The 7,895-nt window shown below is 38.1% G+C and overlaps 1 pseudogene; it reads left to right on the forward strand.

Moving 5' to 3' along the window:
* The first annotated feature begins 661 nt into the window (after positions 1-661).
* Positions 662-7,629, forward strand: LOC103746837 (annotated as a pseudogene).
* Positions 7,630-7,895: the final 266 nt, after the last annotated feature.

A 7,895-nucleotide genomic window follows, 5' to 3' on the forward strand; every position in this document is an offset into this window, starting at 1 on the left:
AGCTCCAAATCAATGGAGAACAAACTCCAGCAAAAATTACTGGTTGCTGTAACTGAAATAAGTGAAGGCTTCTGTGTAACATCATTCTTTCAAACTCTACCCTAAATCTTATTAATCATATCTCATCATATGGACCTGCCAAACAGAAATAGACTAGGATAAAAATCTTACCATCTCTTAGGATGTCAAATTGACTACACGGTTATGTGAGAAGTACTGATGATTACCATATAAAGAAAACTTTTACAAGTAGGTAAAGGCTGCACACACACTACTCACACAGATTACCAAGGGGTAAAGGATTTGCCTGAAAACATAAATGAAACTACAGAGGAAGAAATTAAAGGAAAAGGTTTCTTACAGTTAAGATTTTTAAATTATAATTCTAGAAGATTTCATGAATTTGAGAAGGGCCTATACTGTAATAATACTGTACTTGTGAAACATTTCAATATTTGTGTTAATAAAGTATAGTCATTAATAATAAATCTGTGAAATACTATAGAGATGACGATAATTGAACTTTTATAAGGAGGATCACTATTAATGCATGAGAACTGAAGCTTCATGAAAATATCTCATTGGGGCTGGAGAGATTACTCAGTGGTTAAGAACACTGGTTGTTCTTGCAGAAGCCCTGGGCTCGAATCCCAGCACCCACATGGCAGCTAACAACTGTCTAAAACTCCAGTCCCAGGGGATCTGACAGCCACTTCTGACCTCTGCAAGCATTGCATGACACTGGTGCACTTACCTACATGCAGGCATTACATGCACACACATAAAATAAAAATAATAAATAAAATTTAAAATATATGTCTCATAATTACTTAAGGCACAGTAGACTCTTTGACCTTGGATAACTAAGGCATCTTAATTGTGGCTGCATTGTATGCTACAGACGTAGAGTCAAATTATCTTGAGCCCACTGCAGACTCTTGTATTTAGCCATTTAATGTCATCCTCTAATGTACCATACCTAATCATCTCATGACTATTACCTAAAATTCTTGGAATTTATTCTTCAGCCTATGAGAATTCTAACCTCTACGTACACTAAATCTAAGAATGTGATTTAATTTCTGAATTCTATAATTTTCCTGCTTTACTATGACCTACTTGCCTTACTTCATTTATGCTTTATAAATATGTTGATGCATAACATTCTTTTACTCTATGACAATACATGTCTTTCAGGGTACCTAGAATCATTATTTCAGGCCATGGTCACTTATCCATGTCTAAGAATAAACTATTACTTCCTTTAAATTTGTAGATTATGTTAACAAGAACCATTTAAAATCTTCTCTTTGATGTTGAATTATCAGGTGATCACAAAATCCAAGACCATGAAATGAATATATTTATGCATTAATATTATTACTACTGTGCTTGGCAATGACAATGTGGGTTGTTCCTGCATAGATGGGCATATGAGTAGTATTTTAATATGTGTTGCATAATAATAGTGATAAACAAAATGTTCAAGTAAGAACATTCATAAAAATACTTACAATTCATATCATGAAAATTAAAACTACTGCCAAGCCATATGAGAAATTCATTCTGATACTCAAGAACTCAAGGAAAGAAACTGAACAAAGAGATTCCAGGGATTATGAGCTCATATAAAAGAAGCCAACAAAAGTGAAAGATAGTACATAGGAAAATGGCAGTTATAAATATAAAATAGAATTATTTTCCACTCAGTGTTTGCAAATAAGCTAGAGAAAGACAGATCACTTGAACTCAAATCCACTGACATTCTTCATGTTTGACTCAGTCTAAGATACAGAGATCTTATGACTGACCGTATTCTTTCTCTGGCATCCCATTCCATCTCCTATACTGTTCCATACTCTTCCTTAGCTCTATGATTGTACTGTCTTTGCTATTTTCAGACTACCATTTTATCTCAGATTTTTGCACCTACTCTTACTTCTTCTGTTCTTTATATCCTTCAAGCATCCACAGTGTTACTGCATGATATTTGTTCTCTCCATATTGTCATTACATCAACAACTGTATCTTGTATCCATTTGTAAAATATAGATTCCCATAAATATTTCCTTGGCCTGAAGTATCTTAATTATAGTATCTATAAACTTCTAACATCACTTATCTTAATTGTCTGTATGTTCATTTTATACTCATTTGAATGCTGGCGTAATATAACAAATCCAAGAATGATATGTTTTTGTGTGTGTCTAGATGTATGTCTGATTTTTTCCTGTTCAGAAACTTGATACATAAACATTTTCCTAAAAATACTAAAGATAAAAATAATTTTAGAAAAGAATTAATGGATTTAGTTTCTATCCTAATTTTTTGACCCTCCTCTTTACCTCCCTCTTCCTTTCACTCCTTCCCCCCCTTATTTGCTTTCTAATTATTCCCTTCTCTCTTTCTTTTATAACTTTCATTTTCCATGAACCTTTACTTAGTGCTTTCATGTAGCCTATATTTGGAATTTAAGATAACTCTGTAAGGCCTTACAACACATGGACCTACTTACTGATTTATAATGGTTTTATTTCTTTGGAATCAAGACAATTTTCCTGATAGAACCTACACAGAAATCAAATTAATTTCTAAGAAAGGAGAGAGTATAAGACAAAGTTTCTTATTTTAAAATATTTTTATGGGTCTGAAGAGATGGCTCAGTGGTTAAGAACACTGGCAGTTCTTACACAAGACCCAGTTTCGAATCCCATCACCCACATGGCAGCTAACAACTGTCTGTGACTCCAATTCCAGGGGATCCAACAGCCTCTTCTGTCCTCTGCAGGCATTGCACCACTTGGGTGTACCTACCTACATGCAGGCAATACACACATACACATAAAAAAACAAATAAATAAAATATTTAAAAAATTCTTCTTATTATTTTTATTAATATTATTAACAGAACATAGACTAGGTGTTTATTTACAGAAGACTGGACATCCCACATTTACAGCTGCACTGCAAAGTACCCACACAAATACAGATCCTGTGATTTCCTGACATCCCCACAAAATGGTAAGAGAGGTACCTTTTGGTGGTCTTGGCTTATATGTACTTTGCCCATCCTCCCACATTCAGCTAAGGTCAACTGACTGGGTGAGAGGGGTAATTGACTCCCCCCTCCAACTCCTTGATGAGCTTGGGAAGGAAGTGTGACTATAGCTTGCCTGCATAGTGGTCTGAGAACATTTCCAGTTAACACTCCACCCCTTCCTCTGGCTCTTACTTTTTTTCTGTGAACCTCTTCTGCAAAAGACCATGAACCTTGGAGTGGGTGGTAGATGTGGGATGATCTTCCTCCCATTTTAGCAAGTCACTGAACTTTCTGGTCTCTGCATCATCTGTTTTCCATGGGCTGTTGTACAGTTTCAGTGGGATTCCATCTACTATAAAAACACAAACCGGAAGTAGCAAGAACATCTAAACAAGTGACTGCTATAATAACTTAACTTATGGGTGTAAACACAAATGCTTGTTCAGTGTTTTAACAGGTGCATCATTTCCATCTAACAAAGCAATTGCAGTGACTTTCCACTGGGGCCTACATTCTCCGCTGCTACAGGGGGTTGGCAGGGTCTAAACACCAGATGTGTGTTCTACCCCACAGTAGCAGATATTATATCCAATCGAAAATTTGCTGGTTGTACAACACTAGTCTGTGTGTTCCCTTTTGGCACCATGAAAGCCAACCATCCAATGGCAGGGAGTTTCCAGCTTGGTCCAAGCTTGATTTCTCCCTCTCCCATGCTTACATCATGCAGAAGACAAAGATTTTTTTAACAATATTGGGCAGACATTAGTAGCTCTGTAGATGCTTGTCAACTGCCTTTGTCTCAGGAATAATTTCTATTCTATTCATGTAACCCAAACACTAAAAATTATCTTTTAGTAAATAAGAAAGTAGCAAATGCAAAAAACATGTATATCTATTTTGGAACATGTAAGTATGAATATTAAACACCCACAGACGGACAATGTAGTTTATTAATAATATTGTTATGATTTGAATCTGAGCAGAACTACCTAAATCCACTGGAGTTTAGGTTATCTATAGCTTTCTTTTTGTTTTCACATGGGTTTGCAGTTAAAAGTTTACTTTAAATCTTAGAAGAGACTGGATTCCTAAATATTATTGAGACTTTTTTTTTGAACTATGGATTCCTATGAAATAGGACTGAAGATATTTTGAATAATTAGAATTTCCCTAGTTTGACACTAGGGAACAGGGGTGTAATGTTATGGTTAGAATCTCAAATGGCATTCACAAGACCATGTTTAAGGTAATTGATCCTCTTGTGGGACCTATGGCAGAATTGGGGCCCTTAAAATTGCCTTTAACTAATATAAGCTAAGCTACAACTTGTCCTACTCGGACTTCCTAGCTGGACAGAATATGAACAGCTTCTAGTGTTTATTCTCTCTGAAACAGATTTAACCTGGATGAGTATCCAGGGCATTCTTTCCTCAGTGTGTTGGACTTTTACTACTACAACTCTTACCAAAAACATCCATCTTCTCTTATTTCTACTCATAATTTCACTACAATAATTAAAGTGAATAATATGCATTCTTTTATATTAAGTAGATGAATTAAGTAATAAGTAGTGTAATTGATATACTTTTAAAGAGTAATGAAATGTTACCATTTTAAAATAAAATGTAGCTCTGTGCTGGATAGCTTCAGTTGTTTATTGACAAAACTTTCCCCAGGTCCAGGCAGATGGAACCTCAATTGAGAGATTTCCCCCATTGGATTGGCCTGTGACCTTGCCTGTGAGCACTTTCTGAGTATTAAATGATGTAGGAGTGAGTACCCACTGTAGGTGGTGTTCCTCCAAGCAGGTGGTCCTGGATTTTATAAGAAGCAGGCTGAGCACAGGCCAAGGGAGCAAGCCAGTAAGCATTATCCATACGTGGTCTGTGCTTCAGCTCCTGCCTCCAGGTTCCTGCCTTAAGGTCTTTCCCTGACTTCCCTCAGTGAGGCAATTTGTCCTGGAAGATTTAAGGTTTAATAAACCATTCCCTCCTCAACTTGTTTGGTAAATGTTTTTAATCACAGCAATACAAAGTACCTAGGACAAAAATTGGTACTGAGAGTGGATTATTATTGTTACAGACATGACTGTATTTTTTGAAAAAGGATTGTAAAAGTGTTTGGAGATTTGGTCTGTAAAAGCCAGATTAATGATCTGTTCTATGGGAGCTTGGAAGATAAGGATATTAAGAGAGGTGAAGATGATGGAGGCCTGGCTTGGGAAGATTCTGAAGGGTATTTGAGAGTCCATCAAAGACACTAACAGGGTCACTTTTGACATATTTTGAATTGAGAATCTCTGGTTTCTGATCAGCTGGGCCTGAAGAATCAAGTGTACATAACAAGAGACCAGAACCAAGGAAATGAAACCTTTGCTTTACTGGGACAATTGGTGGTGGGCAGCTGGTGCTGAAAAATCAGCTATGATTAAGAGACCAATATCATTGAGGTGAAGTCTTCTGGGAAATATCTCCATAGGGTCAGCACACAGAAGCTCTGGTCCAGAGGGGGCCATGTCTGCAAACCAAACTGGCAGAAGAACTTAGCAATATGTAAGAGTCTTCAAGATGTCACTGGTATTGAACGAATAAAGAAGTTATGGAGAGAATCTGAGGAATTATACCACAATATGCCAGGAGAGGCCACTGTGGAAGGCACATTCTTAGTTGAAGTAACGACCTCCAGGACTGAAGAGGGCATGTAGAGAATCTGAGGCTTGGCACCTTTAGAGGCTATGCAATACCATTGATGAAGAGGTAGTCTCAGTTTCAATAGCTACTTTAAAATATTGGACATGCCAGGACCATGGAATGACCATCAAGGAAACAATTTAAAATGACAATAGTACACATTTTTCAGTAATAACTTTAAATAGCAATGTCCTCAACTGCCTAGTCAAAGAACGCTGATTATTGGAATAGATTAAGAAGCAAAATTCAAGTTGTCAGCCTCCAAGATGGTTAGACTATAGGCTTCAATTTGACTACTCCACTGTCAGTCACCCTGGTTCCTGGTGAACCTGAACAGATGTTGAATTGTCATAGTTCTCATCATCGTCATCCACCAATGCTTGGGCTTTAGTTCAGAGTGCTCCTGGGCCACTATCTGGAAGGGCCCTCCTAATGGGGGACAAAGACTGCCTCAGGGTTAAGTTAGAAGACAGAGAAACTCCTGAGTAGTTGGTAGTAGTCAGTAATGGTGACAGCTCACATTTCACTTCTAAAAAAGCAAAGAAGTGGGCTTTTTGGTTAGTGGAGGATGAAAAATCGAAGATATGTTACAGGTGTTTCAAGAAGCATTGGAAGAAACAAGAGGGCAACAGCCACAAGGAGAATGCCTTGGATCTGGAAACAATACTTGTCCCAGATCAAACTAGAAAAAAAGTAAGAGAAAAAATAAAGTGACAAGTAGAATAGCAGATGATGATGAGGAGGAGAGCCAAAAGAAGTCAACAAAATGAAGGAGAAAAGTGAATATTGGAAACAGAGCAGGAATCCCAAGTTTCCTAAAGTACAGAAAGAATGGAGCCTTCAGAATTACAATCTTCCCAAAGGCTCTCAAAGAAGCATCCTTATTAAAGCCCATAGGAAAGGTAGGGCCAGCACCTGTCCCAAAGGTAGTCCCAACTCTGTCACTGAGTCTTGGTCTTGTTGGGAGTCAGCCAGCAATTGTCAGGGCTATGTCACAGTGCAGGTTGGCAATGCCACGGATAAAGTGTGAACTGTGCTGTTAAAAGACAAGCTGGCTACAAAAACCACAGCACCCAACAAACCTGCCTTTACCTTCAGTCCCAGCAAGGGAAGGCCACCAGGGCCTTGTCTTCTAGTTTAGATGCCAGTTCAGAATCAGATGAACAGTGAGAGAAGTCCAAGAATACTTCCCAGGGTGCTGCAGACCTAATTAAAGTCAGCAGGCCTCCTTGCAGGGCGAGGGTTCCAGGTCCAGGGCTGCTGTTGCAGATTCGAGGCACTATGGGATGGAAGCTTTGGACTCCTGTAAAGACAGATAAGCTCCTGGTCCTTGTTCCACTGTGTCAATCCCCATCAGTTTGAGGGGGGGGCAAGAAGACTTCTTGTCTTGGAAGGGAGCGAGTGGCCGGGGTTTACAGGGAAAGGTGGAGGTTGAGGGCATGGGGTCTCCTGCATCTTAAATAGAAATCTGAAGTGTCAGAAGTAGCACTAATTAAACAAGATAGTAACAAACTCATCCACCATTATCCAGAATCTGGTAGAGATACACAAGAAAGATTACACATTACTACTCTATCTATTGTTGGCAGCTAGCCCTGAAGATGGGAAAAAGATTGCATTTAAGATTTTTGAACTAACATCAGACTGCTCTCCTGATATATCTGACTACAAGGAAGGACAAATATTAAGCCACAATCCAGAGACCCAGCAAGTAGATATAGAAGTTTTCTCATCTTTACCTGTATTGAAAGAACCTGGAAAATTTGAATAGGGTATCACAACGAAAATAGAGGTTGCGGAGTAGATGTGAAGCAGGAGAGGAGGATCACTGTGCTTTGGAAAGAATTGATTGATCCAAGACTGATTATTGAATCTTCAAGTAATAGCTCAAGTGCATAACGAGTCTAAGTCTGACCTCTTTACCTCAATTGTAAAATGTGTTGTTTGTGAAAGTGCTCTATTTGAAAGAGCATTTGAAAGTCGCATGAATATTTTTGTTATTGTCACACTTTACCACATGGGGGAAAAAATCTACCATGCCATTTAAAATAATGTTGGTGTTGGTTTGTAGACCTTTGTTTTCCTCCAAAATTAATTCATGTACCCCAATTTAAGCATGGCAATCTCTGTAGGCATACCAGTGTGGCAGACAACAGTTTGTTTGC

Source organism: Nannospalax galili, unplaced genomic scaffold, assembly GCF_000622305.1.
Source record: "Nannospalax galili isolate Female #2095 unplaced genomic scaffold, S.galili_v1.0 scaffold140, whole genome shotgun sequence".
NCBI lineage: Eukaryota > Metazoa > Chordata > Mammalia > Rodentia > Spalacidae > Nannospalax > Nannospalax galili.